At 33.6% G+C, this 14,657-nt stretch overlaps 1 pseudogene; it reads left to right on the top strand.

Moving 5' to 3' along the window:
* Positions 1-11,942: 11,942 nt before the first annotated feature.
* LOC120143289 lies at positions 11,943-13,764 on the top strand (annotated as a pseudogene).
* The last annotated feature ends 893 nt before the right edge of the window (positions 13,765-14,657 follow it).

Raw genomic sequence — 14,657 nt, 5'->3', positions numbered from 1 at the left:
GTTGCATGATTGTGGAGGAAAAGGCTCATAGTTATTCTTTCTTGCCGTAAGCTATGAGTGAGACCATGCTTGCCTAATAAACTCTTAATTCATTTTCCTAACGTTTTTGGTGAAAGCCAACTTTGAGTTGAATTTTAGAGTTGGGAAAGTGGATACGTTTTCTTATGTCCATTTCTTTAGTTTAAGGCCGATTTTAGGCATTAATTTCAAATTGATCTTATTTTTACAAGTGTTAGAATAGGTAAACGGAAAAATAATCAAATCTATATCAACATAAAATAAGACATGCATAGGAGACGAGATTTAACGTGATTCGGTCTTGTCTACCTCAACGGGCGAGATGAACAATAATCCACTATAGATGTAGAGAACACGAAGAGTGCAAGTACATGATATCACATGTATTTCAAAATTTGGTAAAATTCTCTCGATCCTTATAAAACTATCTATGTAACATAAATCCAAAAGTTACAGAGATTTTAGAAAGATTACATCTCCACAAAATAATTATCTCTCACTTATTAGGTTATGACATTATTACTATTTATAAAGTCAAATACTTGATCACCAAGAATTCTTAATCCATAAGAATTCTTATCTAAAACAATTACAATAACATTTAGCTTAATTATCAATTATAATTTGGGTCAAAATATAACAAATCTCTCCATTGACCCAAATTTTATCCAAAAATTGGTCTTCAAGTCTTTAATAAATTCAATCTTTACGTAAACTGCATATTCGTTTAACAACTTCAATTCTTACGCAATATTCATTGAAGTATCACTATATCAATTAAGAATTACTTCCTTGCAACTGAAAACTCATTAAAGCAAATTCACCTTACATGTCTCCAAAATCACTAACAAAATCCACAACAACAAATTTCTTTAAAAACTCCACAGCCCGAACCATAACTATGATACCACTTGTTAGAATATATAAGCGGAAAAATAAGCAAAACGATATCAACATAAAATAAGACATGCACAGGAGACGAGATTTAATGTGGTTTGACATTGACATTGCCTACCTCCACGGACGAGATGAATAATAATCCACTATAGATGTAGAGAACACGAAGAGTACAAGTACATAATATCACGTGTATCCCAAAAAAACTCTCTCAATCCTACAAAATTATCTTTGTAACATAAACCTCAAAAGTTACATAAATCCTAAAAAGATTACTTCTCCCAAATAATTTCTCACTTATTAGGTATATATATCATATTATAAAGTCAAATATTTGATCACCAATAATTCTTATGAAGAATTCTTAATTCATATGAAGAATTCTTAATTCATAATAATTCTTACCTAAAATAATTACAATAAAATTCAACTTAATTATAAATTATAATTTGAGTCAAAATATAACAATAAGTAATTGATTGTCTTATTTTCTTAACAGATAACACATTAAAAGAGATTATTACTTAATATCAAAATGTATAAATTTATACCAATAAAGGTTGATTTAAATGGTAAGTAGTTTGATATTGTTTAAACAAGATATCGAGTTTGAAACCTTGTGTATGTAAAAAAATCATTGTTGGAAAATTTATCCATCAAAGCTAAGTGTGCGATGTGAGTTGGTCTAGATTAGTCAAACTAAAGCTTTAGAATTAAGAGGACAACAAAAATAAGTTATAAATTTATTTTATATAATCTAATTATTTTAACTGTAAATTTAATTCTTAAATACTAAAATATATAACTTTAAATTTTAAATTAAATCTTAAATTCTGAATATTAAATATAATTCTTAAACAATAATAAGATTTTAAATTCTAAAATATATAAATAAATTTAAATTTAAATTTGTGCAAACTTGTGTATCAAATACTTGTTGTTATAGCACGAACCAAGAGACTTTAATGATTAAGAAATTGATGTTATCTCTTAAGATTTCGAGTTCCAATATCATATATGCAATGATATAGCATGAACCAAGAGACTTTAATGATTAAGAAATTGATGTTATCTCTTAAGATTTCGAGTTCCAATATCATATCTGCAATGATATATAAACATTTATCATCAAATAACTAGAGAAGTTTTGATGTGAGGCGGACTAATATACGGCTAAAAAACGGTATAATTGGTTAAATAGGTGACCGGTTAAAAGCGCTACCGGAAATATTATATGTTTTCACCAGAAATATTATTTGTGTTGGTAATAATAATGGTAATAACCAGTAATATTATTATCGTATGTAAAATGCGATAAAAATATTGACTTTAACATATCCGGTTAACTACTGGAAACATTATTAACCATAATAACATAACAAATAGCGCTTATATAACGTAATAGGTAGCACATTTTTAAAGTTGATGGAGCCTTAGAAATCCGACTATAACAAAATAGGTTAATTACTTGATTTGTTATCAATATTATCAACATATTAGGTAACGCCTAAAATATTACCAAAGTTTAAGCTGATGGAGCCTTAGAAATTCGACGATAACAAAATAGGTTAATTACTAGAAACATTATCAACCATAATAACATAATAAGTAACATTTATTTAATGTAATAGGCATCGTCTTTTTAAAGATAATATACCTTAAAAATCTGACGATAACAAATAGGTTAATTACTTAATTTGTTATTAATATTATCAACATATTAAGTAGCGCCTAAAATATTATCAGACCTTAGAAATCCGACGATAACAAAATAAGTTAATTATTTATTTTGTTATTAATATTATCATCATATTAGGTAGCGCCTAAAATGTTACCAAAAGTTTAAGCATATTGAGCTTTCCAAATTCCACGACAACAAAATAGATTAATTTCTTATTTTATTATAAATAAAGATTAACATATTAGGTTGCGCCCAATAATGTTATTTTGAAAAAAAAGAAGTAGATTGCAATCTGAAATATTAAAGTTATATTTAATGATATCGGTAGGATTTAATATATTAGGTATCTTTGGATGACAATTATTTTTAAAATAAATATAGATACTACTATGATTTGATGTAGATACTTTAGCAAATATCAATACTTTTAGAGTAAGTATGAATAAATCATTATTATGGATATATTATTATTAGCTTTTAGAGTATTCATACTTTTAGAGTAAGTATCTATACTTTCGAATTTTAAAAAAAATATTTCAAGCAGTTAAGTTGTATATATTTTATCGTTTACATTACTGTCGAAATAGCATCCATACTTTTAGAGTAAGTATAGATACATTATTATTAGCTTTTAGAGTATTCATACTTTTAGAGTAAGTATCTATACTTTCGAATTTTAAAAAAAATATTTCAAGCAGTTAAGTTGTATATATTTTATCGTTTACATTACTGTCGAAATAGCATCCATACTTTTAGAGTAAGTATAGATACATTATTATTAACCTTTAGAGTATTCATACTTTTAGAGTAAATATTCATACTTTCGAATTTTAAAAAATATTTAAAACAATTAAGTTGTATATATTTTACCGTTTATATTATGATTAACCTTTAAACAAACTGATAACTAGTTTAACGTAATAGGTAGCGCTTATTTAACATAATAGGTAGCGCCTATTTAACATAATAGGTAGTGCCTATTTTATTTTATCATTTACATTATCAGTAACCTTTAAACAAACTGGTAAATATTTTAACGTAATATGTAGTGCTTAGTTAACATAATATGTAGCGACTATTTTATTTTACCGTTTACATTATTAGTAACCTTTAAACAAATCAGTAATTAGTTTAACGTAATAGGTAGCGCTTATTTAACGTAATAGGTAGCGCCAATTTTATTTTACCTTTTACATTATTAGTAATCTTTAAACAAACTGGTAGATATTTTAACGTAATAGGTAGCACCTATTTTATTTTACCGTTTACATTATTATTAACCTTTAAACAAACCGGTAGCTAGTTTAACGTAATAGCTAGCGTTTGTTTAACGTAATAGGTAGAGCACCTATTTAACATAATAGGCAGCCCTTATTTTATTTTACCGTTTATATTATTAGTAACCTTTAAACAAACCGGTAGATATTTTAACATAATATGTAGCACCTATTTTATTTTACCGTTTACATTATTAGTAACCTTCAAACAAACCAGTAAGTAATTTAACATAATAGGTAACGTTTATTTTATTTTAACCAGTTAAGTTTTAAATATAAGTATTAATACATACAATATAGGTATGAATATTTTTTCATGACAATAGTTGAACACAACTTACTATTAAAACATTATTCATACTTTTAGAGTAAGTATAGATACAGAAGCTATGCAATTTATGTTTCAAAAAATTTTAATAGTTTTTTTATGTTTTCCACCTACATCATTAATTTAATAATTTCATTTACACAAAAAAATTATTTGATTATTTAGATTTTTTATAAAATATTATTTAGAATTTAAATTTAATTAACTAAAGATAATAATAAATATGTAATATCTATGCTTATTATTTTTAATTTAATAATAATATATATTGTAACATAAAAATAATTCATTAGACGTTTATAATTATTAAATTAATATATTAAAATTCACTTAAAAGATAACCATAAATTAATATTTTTCATAGTGAAGTAAGTATCGATACTTATATATATGTATCGATACCTACCAATAACCAAAATTAACCGGTTACCAAATTTTTTAATAGTTCTTCATGTTTTTCACCTACAACATTATGAGCCTGTCAACATTTCCGGTAACACTTTACTGAATTTATTAATTATGTTATTAAATTTCTGATCATGATATTTCTTAGTCGTATATAATCCACCTTTTCTGAGATAATTTTAAATAATTAAGAGTCTTTTTGAACATATAATTTAGTCTCTAGGCTAATTAAAAATAAAAAAAATGATTTTTATGGTATATAATTAAAAATGTGAAGATTTTAAAAAACAATCATATAAATTGATAATAAAAAGCATTTCCATAAAATTATTGTTACTATAATTTCCCCTCAAATATACGGTGAAATTCCCAAAAAATCACCGGTGATCAGTATATTTATCGATCTAACACCGGTCAGATTATATTTCCCGATCTAACACTCGTAGTAGTAAAGCGCGTCCCCTGCCCCGCGCTATACGCTGACTGGGTTACACGTGGGTATAGCCCGGCCCCTGATCCGCGCTATATGCCACGTAGGGGTATAGCATAGATCAGGGGTCGCGCTATACCTGGTTATCTGACACATGAGGTATAGCGCGGTACAGGGGGCGCACTATACCTTTAATTACCCACCCGTCCACACTCCAATCTTCCCTATAAATACCCACATCCTCAATCACTTTCATCACACCAAATTCTCTCAATTTCTCTCAAATACTCTCTCTGTTTAAGGTATGTTTTATAATATTTTTAATATTATGTATTTAATTTATTTAAGTATTTTACTTTATTTAATATTTTACTAATATAATTCTTTTGCTGATATATAATGTAAGGCAGTCTACTTCACTTTGATGGAAATCATATATTTCGACACTTTGCTGATACGGTAACATTTTAACGTTTTAATTTAATTTAAATTATTAGTAATAATTAGTTGATTTATTTAATGCATGATTATTAGATTAAGAATTAATTTTTGTAATTATTTATTTTTAGGAGAAGGACCGTGTATTAGATCATTTTATTAGGAATCTTAAGTTAGTGATACCTAGCCGTGTCTTGTTGTATTTAGTAGAGGCTGGATTTGGTTACATAGGTAGATATCAAGGTCACTGTAAGATAGAACCAGACCTTATTTCTACCTTAGTAGAGCGGTGGAGGCCGGAGACCCACACATTCCATCTTCCGTGCGGAGATTGCACGATCATGCTTGAGGATGTTTCTATGCACCTGGGGCTTCCGGTGGATGGAGATGTGATATCAGGGATAACTTCCGATTCTTGGACTACTTTGTGTCGGGATAATCTAGGACGTGTCCCGGAAAGTTTTATCGGATGTAGGATGCCGTTAAATTGGTTAGATGCCAATTTTCGGGAGTTGAGCACAGACGCCTCTGAGGATGAGGTTAAGATGTATGCACGGGCATGTATATTGCAGTTGATAGGAGGGTTGCTGATGCCAGAAAAATTGTGCAACCTAGTTCACTGCATGTGGTTGCGACATCTTAGCGACTTTCGTCTCGCTGGATCATTCCGTTGGGGCTCGACAGTTTTGGCTTTGTTGTACACGGAGATGTGTAGAGCCACTGACAACAGGCGTAATGCTATCGGCGGATGTCTCCTACTGCTACAGTCTTGGGCATGGTATCGATTTCCCTTTTTATGTCCCGTTGTGAAGAACCCATTCGTATTTCCACTACTTCTGAGGTAATTATAAAGTTGATTTTGTATATTAATAATTTTATACAGCGTATAATAAATTTTTTCCTTAAATAGGTGGTCTACTGGTAGGAAAAATCATCAGGAGCTACCTGATGATTTAGAAAAAAATAGTGTGCTAATCGATCAGAAGGCTGTCACACATGTATGAATTTTAATGTTTAAAAATCGATTTTAGATTATAGTTATATAATTAGTTTATTATTTTGATAAAAATTATATATTATTTGTTTTAGTTTGAATAGGTGTCATATTCTACTGATGATGTGAGGGCGGTGATCCCACCCGAGTTGAGGGGTCCATCAGATGTTTGGATGGCGATGGTTCCTCTGATCTGTTATGCGACCGTCGAGTGGCACTCCACTGATCGCGTGCTCCGGTAGTTTGGTTGTTTTCAACCAATTCCGGAATCACCTTGCAATATGGACGAGTTACATAGCTTAGATAGACGCGGCAAGACAGATACAGATTGGCTGGTGAGGCATCATGAGTGGGTCGTGTTGTGGGAGGATCGACATCGGCGCCTTCCACGTAGAGAGCCCATTTTTACTGACTTCTTGATGTATATTGAGGATTATTATGAGTGGTTCAATAGTAACGGGAAACCGTTTTTACTTCCTGAGGATGCACGACGGCATACCTTTCCATGACGTCGATAGAGACGTTCACCGACACATCACCATCGTCCCCCGACTCGTGGACAGAGAGCAGGTGCTTCCGGTTCATCCTCAGCTGCACCAGCAGGACCTTCACAGCAGCCACCGCAGCCATTTATGATGCTGCATCCATATATGATACCTCCATCGTCTTTCCATTACCAGATGCCACCGTCGTCGCCTTCACCTGGTTTTATGACCCCGCCGCCACCACCGTCACAGATGACCCCTCCAGGATGCTATTATGGGTCTATGTTTACAGATCTGACTTGGGGTTCATATGCTGGATATTTGGCGGGTTCAGCCTCATCACCCACGGCCGCAACACAGACATCTCCTGTACAGTTTTCACAATCAGCGATGTCTGGGTTTTCCCAGTTTTCGCAGGCCGGTGGGATAGTCAGTCATACATCTCCAGGGTCCTTATTCTATGGAGGTGCTTCATCGTCATCAGCTCCTCATCAACCTAATATACCTGCTCAGGATGACGACGACGACGATGACGACGATGACGATGACAACGACGACGAAGACGACAACGACGACGATGATGACAGCGAGGAGTCAGAACCAGTGATACGAAGAAATCCTCCTCGAGACCGACAGCCACCGCCCTGCGGAACACATTCGCGATGCAGTCATTGATAGAATTGTTTTTATTATATTTGTATTTACTTTATTTTGTTTAATTGTATTTTTTATTATTTCTCATCTAATACTTACTTTATTTTGTTAAATTTGTTGCACTTTTTTTAATATATTTCAGTTAATTTTGTTTATTACCATTTAATATCAGTTATTGTAATTTGGTTATCATTTACCATTTAATTCTTATTGTAAGTTTTTTGTATTTAAATACCAAATTGTTATTAGTTTGATAAAATTTAATGATTGTATTCGTTTTGTTAATCTTCATCAGCGATTATCGAATGACATTAACTTGAAGTAAATGTAAATTAAAATACAAGAATTATTATTTGATAAACAAATACATCATTTCCTCATCAATTGTTACTTGATGACAACAGAAGTGGACATGTTTTTCTATTGTGTCCTGGGTTTCTACAATGGCCACATCTTCTGTCTTGTCTAGATCTTTCTCGAATATCCATATCGCAATGAATTCAATTGGATTTTGGACGACCACGCTCCCTCAATAAACTCTGATTTGGTACAATCAGAAGCCAATCTTGAACCTCATCAGGGTCTTTGTCATTACCTATGGGGGGAAACTCAAATTCGTATACCTTAAAAACTTCAGATAGTAGGTATACGGGATCCACAAAATGGTTATAGTCTTGACGTGTATGTGAGCAAGATGCTATCACATGAGAGCATGTATACTTCAGAGCTTGAAAAAACCTGCAGTCGCACGTTCTGTCCCTTAGATTTACTCTTAACGACACAGCTTCAATCCCTTGAATAGGTCGCGACAACTCTGTGACATGAAACATTTCATGCCTTCTAGAGAAGCTTGTTACAGACATTCCATTTGATGCAGCAATTTTTTTTCTGTAGATCTGCAACTAATCTAGGGTGATAGACATGACCGCCTTGCATCCAGGTTTGAGCTTGTCCCCCGAGCTTCGCAAAAAGTGCCCCCAAACAAAAATATGTAGTTTTCAGCAAAGCCGCTATAGGTAAGTGACGTGTACCCTTTAAGGTTGAATTGATTGCCTCAACCAAGTTGGTCGTCATGTGCCCATATCGATATCCACCATCATATGTGTTTGTCTACATTTCTTTATCGATGAGGCTGATGTAATCGTATCCTTCCTCGTTCTTCGCCCACAAATCTTGAAGCATTGATTCAAACGTTCAAGAAAGTAGTTCGTAACCTGTTCAAAAAATGTATAACTTACTAACTTGCTTTCTTTGCAAAATTAAAATGATCAAAAAATGTATAACTTACTAACTTGCTTTCACTTACCCATGCACACAATTAATTGACGCTCATCATTCTTCTTGTACCTTCCATGATAGTTCGTATCAATGTTTCAGAGACAATACCTATGTTGGACAAAGGGTGGTTGCCACATTGGACCCAAAGACTCCATTGCTGCTTTGATCCCAGCTCCGCGATCTGAAATGACACAAATGTTTTCCCTCGTGATAACATGTGCACGTAAATTTTGGAGGAAAAAAGCTCAAGAATCTGTATCTTCTCCTTCGACAAGAGCAAAAGCAACTGGAAGAATGTTGTGATTGCCATCTTGGACAACTGCCAATAATAAAACTTGCTTGTATTTTCCATACAAGAAAGTCCCGTCGATCTGGACTACAGGCTTGCAGTATTTGGCAACATTAACGCACTGTGGGTAACTCCAAAAAACCCGGTAGAATTGACTTCGATCGCGAAGAACTCGATCATTATGATATGCATAGGAGGTTTCGAAATCCATAATTATCCCAGGATTCAACGTCCGTACCAACCTAAACCAACCTGGAAGTTCGTTATAAGATGTATCACATTCGCCATGAAGTTTGACAATGGCATTTTGTTTTGCCAACCAAGCTTTTTTATAGGAGACAGTGTACCCATACTGCGATTGTATAGCTGAAATCAACACTGCAATAACTATATGAGAGCTTGCTTTTACCATGGGCATGATGGCTTGACATATCATTTCTGAGTCCAAGTTGGGATGATCTTGGTACCGAGATGAGGTATATCCGCAATTTTGGCCCGTACATTGCACCATAATCAGCTTCATACATATGTGCAGGAGGGTCAGTTTGTGTCATATTTCCTGGAACTTCATCTACATCATCATCATCGAAGTTGAATTACGGTGATTCTGGGTGAATGAATAGTTCGGTCTCAACACCATCCGCACCAGGCTCACGAAGCAGTTCTTCTGGTGGAGATGATGGTCTCCATGCGCTCCACATTTAGGTCGAATAACCTACTACTTGCATGTTTTCCCCTTGAACTATAAGGCATATCGACATTGAGATCGAAAAGCTCGCAGTCGAATGCCTCCCCCTGGAGCTTGAAGCCATCGTGTCAAATGGAAAACTGCACAGATTGTTGCGTCGATGACATCTCCATATTAAGGTCAAAGAAATTTGTAGATGAATGTCTTCCCCTTGAACTGGACGCGGTGTTGCCATACTGATTGTTCGTGGACCCACCTCGGTACATATCGTGAGGAGTTGCGGATGAATGTCTCCCCATTATGGCATTAAAATCATTACACATTACTGTAGTCGGGGTCAACTTGATCAACTTGTTCAGCCAGCCCATAGTGGGAGCTTAATGATTGACCCGAACAGTACGCACTTGAACAAAATGTGCATACATCTCAATAGCGGCGTCTGAATAATTACTTTGAGCTTTAACCATCATTTGAACATCATCATTGTTCGAAAGTTCGAACGCTGTATAAGTTAATGGCAACAATGAGTTGGAAATCTGTTGGCAACAATGATGTTGGAAATCTGTATGCACCGACGATTCTTCTACTACTTTCAACATGAATCTTTCTCGAAATCTTCGTTATCAGCTCCTCAAGAGTTATGTTTCTCTTGAATGATATTTTAACACGCTCATTTGATACGAAAACAATGTCAGTTTCATCTTCTCGAATTCACCATCATAATAAAAATAGTTGAAAGTCGCACCATCTTGAGTTTAAAAGTGCGGCAATATTATATCTGTAAAAAAAATAACTGAAACAAACCTGATTAAATAAATTATATATGAACGAAAATATAACACAATAATTTTTTTACACATCAACGTAAATAATTAAATAATATAATTTTATATTATTACCTGCACCGCAAAACTATTTCGACGTATGCTCTGCTTTTCAATTTTACAAACATAAAAATTAATTGAAAATAATTATTATAATATTTTTTCAATAATGATAATAAACAATAAGTATAATTAAAAATTATAACAAAATTACTTTATAACGAGAAATCGCACGAACTTCTAAATTAAATATGAGAAGATTATCAGAATTATTACTCGTTAACGGAATTGTTGTATTAATTTATAAGTTGAGATGAGAGATGCGAAGAGATGTAAGAAACTTAACCGGCGGAGGATGGTATTATAATCATATAAGGTGTGGTACCTGCACCGCGCTATATGTAATTATTTAGATAAAAGATAACACGGACTAGGGACGCGTTAAATATAATTCACCCTACGTGGCGTATAACGCAACCCCTGATCCGCGCTATACACACGTGTAACCCATGTCAACGTATAGCGCAGTACAGGGGGCGCGCTATACCCCACGTGGTGCCAAATCAACATCTAACGCGGTTCAGAAGCGCACTTATACTACAGTGTTAGATCAAAAAATATAATCTGACCGATATTAGATCGATAAATATACCGATCACCGGTGATTTTTCGAGAAATACAATCAAATATACCGCATAATAAGCCCTAGAAAGGGTTTTCATAGCTAGGGGAGCCTAAGGAATCAGAAGGGACAGTGATGGGAAAAGGAGAAAAAGAACTGCTGAATCGGGCACCCACAGCCCATCTCATTCTATCCATGAAACATACAGGTTCTTTCTTCTTCTATCCTTCATAATTTTGTGCTTATTGTGAACCTTTTTTTAGCGCTATTATAACTAGATGTTGGATCAAGCTCCTCCTTCCATGGAGAAAGTGGCGTGGGTTAAGGTTATCCAGATTGGTGACCAAGTTCCAAGCAAGCTACTATCGGTGCGCCATATTTCTTTCTTTATGAATTTTGTTTTGGGTCTGGGTTTTCCCCGCATTATTATGATCTGCAAATCATCAACCTATAAACTATGATATAAGCTTGACAAGATGGTGTTTTTTTTGTTAGTGATTTCCAAGATTATATTTTGTTTCATTCGGAAATGAATTGATTGGCATATGGGTTCTTTGTTTTCCCACCATAATTCTGTGTGGCACTTTGGATTGACTGAGATTAGTGATTGCTTCTTCTATTTGTTTAACAGGGAATGCTTTGGAATGGGGAATCACCTGATGCTAAACAAGTTGAGGAGACCATGAATTCATTTTTCAATGCGCTGCAGGGCTTCCTTTTGCTCTCCCATGGAAGCAATGTTGGTTCTGGCGCAACTCTATCATCAAGCATCCACGAATCCGTTAAGCACGTTGTTGATTGCTGTTTTAGGTTAATGAAGGAACATGTCTCGTTATACGGTAAACTTGTTCCCCACTCCCCCCCCCCGGCCAAAAAAAAAAAAAGAAAAAAAAAAGAACTGCATATCATATCATAATATTAAATCCCGACAAGCATTAAAATCTAGGGTGAATTGTTCCACAGTTAATTCTTTTAGGCTTGGTCTGGCAACATTTCTTTCTTTACTGAACTTTGAGAATTGAGGCAGTAGTGATAACGGATAGTGTTTTCTAAAGGGATGTTGAAAAATGTGGTGCAGAACACTTGAGAATCACTACTAAATCTAACAATTTCCCTATCAGAAAAGAGTTACTTGTACTTATCAGGATATTGCCCCCCTTCTTTTAAATTATGCCAATATTTAAAGCATTTTCGAAGTTGTTTGTTTGAATCAATGTCCTGATGTATAAGTAATTATTCATACTTCTCTTGCTATGTGTTTCGTTATTAGTTTTGGACTTCTATGTTATCCGGTTTGTTAGTTCATGTAGTATGCAATCATCTGATTACCAATGGGGTGATGGTCATTGATCGGATACTTCATAAAGTGTGAATGTCATTCTTTTGTGACCCTTGTTTACATTTATTCATGTGCAGTAGGTTTTCTGTTTGCAGTCTCTTTAGTTTTGCAGTTCATTAGGCATTATGACTGCAATCTCAAAGAAAGAAGAAAAAATAATTCGGTACTAATGGTGCATTCTATATTCCTGAGGTCTTATTTGCGTGCATCAGCTTTCTTTTTGAACTAAATCTGTTTATGGTCATCCAAAGTGATTTATTTTGATTTCTTCCATCAAGAAATGCGACAAATATTTTTGTTCAATTCTAGCAGGATCTCGCAACAAGGAGAAGAAACTTTCGATGCCTCAGTTTGTTGGAGCAGTATGGGAGGCATGCTCTGCTCTTAAGAAGGTCCCCACCACAAACGTGATAGCGATCGGGCATGCAATGACACAGGTAGCTGTTTCATTGAAGGATGTTGTTCGTGAGATGAATGAGTTCAAGCCCACTTCCTCTAACCTTTAAAATGGAATCTCTGATGACACTCCTAGCAAAGCTGAAAGCAAGCCTGAAGATGATGATTTAAGTGACGATGATCTAGGCAGTGACTTGTCGCCCGAAGAAATGAAAGCTGCTCAACTCGCTCAAGGGGTCGTGTCTGAGACACTTCTTGTTATAAAGGAACTTATCCACATTATCACTGGTATGCTTAAGCTAGAAACCCAGATGTCAATGGTAAATTTGTGAATTCTTTGGAGAAATTATTGAAGATATGTCAAGGCGTTGAGCAGAGAGCGATGAAATCGGAGCCTGTCTTTACCCCCCTCAAGAGATCGATGCAATAAAAATAGCATTGGATAAAATATCAAAGTAGCATCAATGGAATGCAGCAAGAGGTTGATAGTTTTCAAACATCTGCAGAGCCGTTGTCGAGGCTTGCGGCGGATTGAGAACCGTTTAAAACAAATGGAATCAGAACTCGATTGCTTCAGCACAACAGAGTTAACAAATAAAATGCAGAACATGATGTCATCGATTAAATATATCAAGAGATAGAGATGGATATGTGAAGGAATATTGTTCTGAAATGCCCATCTTTAAATCCTTTTTCCAGACTCCTTTTTGTATTTGAAGTCTTCCTCGGCAGTCTATATGCATAATATCAATTGCATGCAGTGTCTAGCGTAAGTCTTCAATACAAATTTCTTGAGATTAGTTCAATTTTATTAACCTTAGAGGCTGTGAATTTCAGCTTTTGCAATATTTCTTTTCGTTAAGTTAGCAGATGGTCTCTAAACATTGCCAAATTAATTTTTTTTATCAATGAATTTCCGAAAGTATAAAATAAATATATTTTTAAATTTGTTAGTTGCTCTCTAATTGTTGTTGAGGTGAAGATGCGGCATATTAAATTAAGAATTAGTATTTTATTTGACGTTTCAGTTATAATTAAAATTTTGTTATGATAATTTTTTCATATTTTAAGCAATAATTAAAAATGATTTTTTTTAAAATATATAATTTATTTAAAATCATAATTTTAAAAAAATACTTAATAAATAATAAAATTTTAATAAAACCCTTCATATTCCCATCACTTGCAGTTTCACTCTCCTTTTATCCTAAAACAAATTCAACTATAAATTTAACTAAATTTATCAAATTCAGGTCAAGTGTCTATTCCTAGTATCATCCGAGATCTTTCTTAGTTTTAGGTAGGCCTGTAAACGAACCGAACGCACACGAACGGAAGTATGTTCATGTTCGTTCATTTAATAAGTAAACGAACACTAACATAAAACGAACAATTTTTTTTTGTTCATGTTCGTTTATTAAGGAATATAACTTGTTCATGTTCGTTCATTTAATAAATAAACGAACTATAACATCCTCTATACCGGGTCAGTGATTAAATTGTGAAATTTTAAAATTTATTGATCAAAGTAGATAAATTGAAAGTGAAGGAATTGATTGAAATATTTGGTGTAGGATCAATAAGCAAAGCATGGGGAACTAAAGGGGCAAATGG

The sequence above is a fragment of the Hibiscus syriacus genome, unplaced genomic scaffold (assembly GCF_006381635.1).
Source record: "Hibiscus syriacus cultivar Baekdansim isolate YM2019G1 unplaced genomic scaffold, ASM638163v2 tig00110840_pilon, whole genome shotgun sequence".
In the NCBI taxonomy this organism is placed as follows: Eukaryota; Viridiplantae; Streptophyta; class Magnoliopsida; order Malvales; family Malvaceae; genus Hibiscus; species Hibiscus syriacus.
This window is presented reverse-complemented; position numbering and strand designations above follow the sequence as displayed.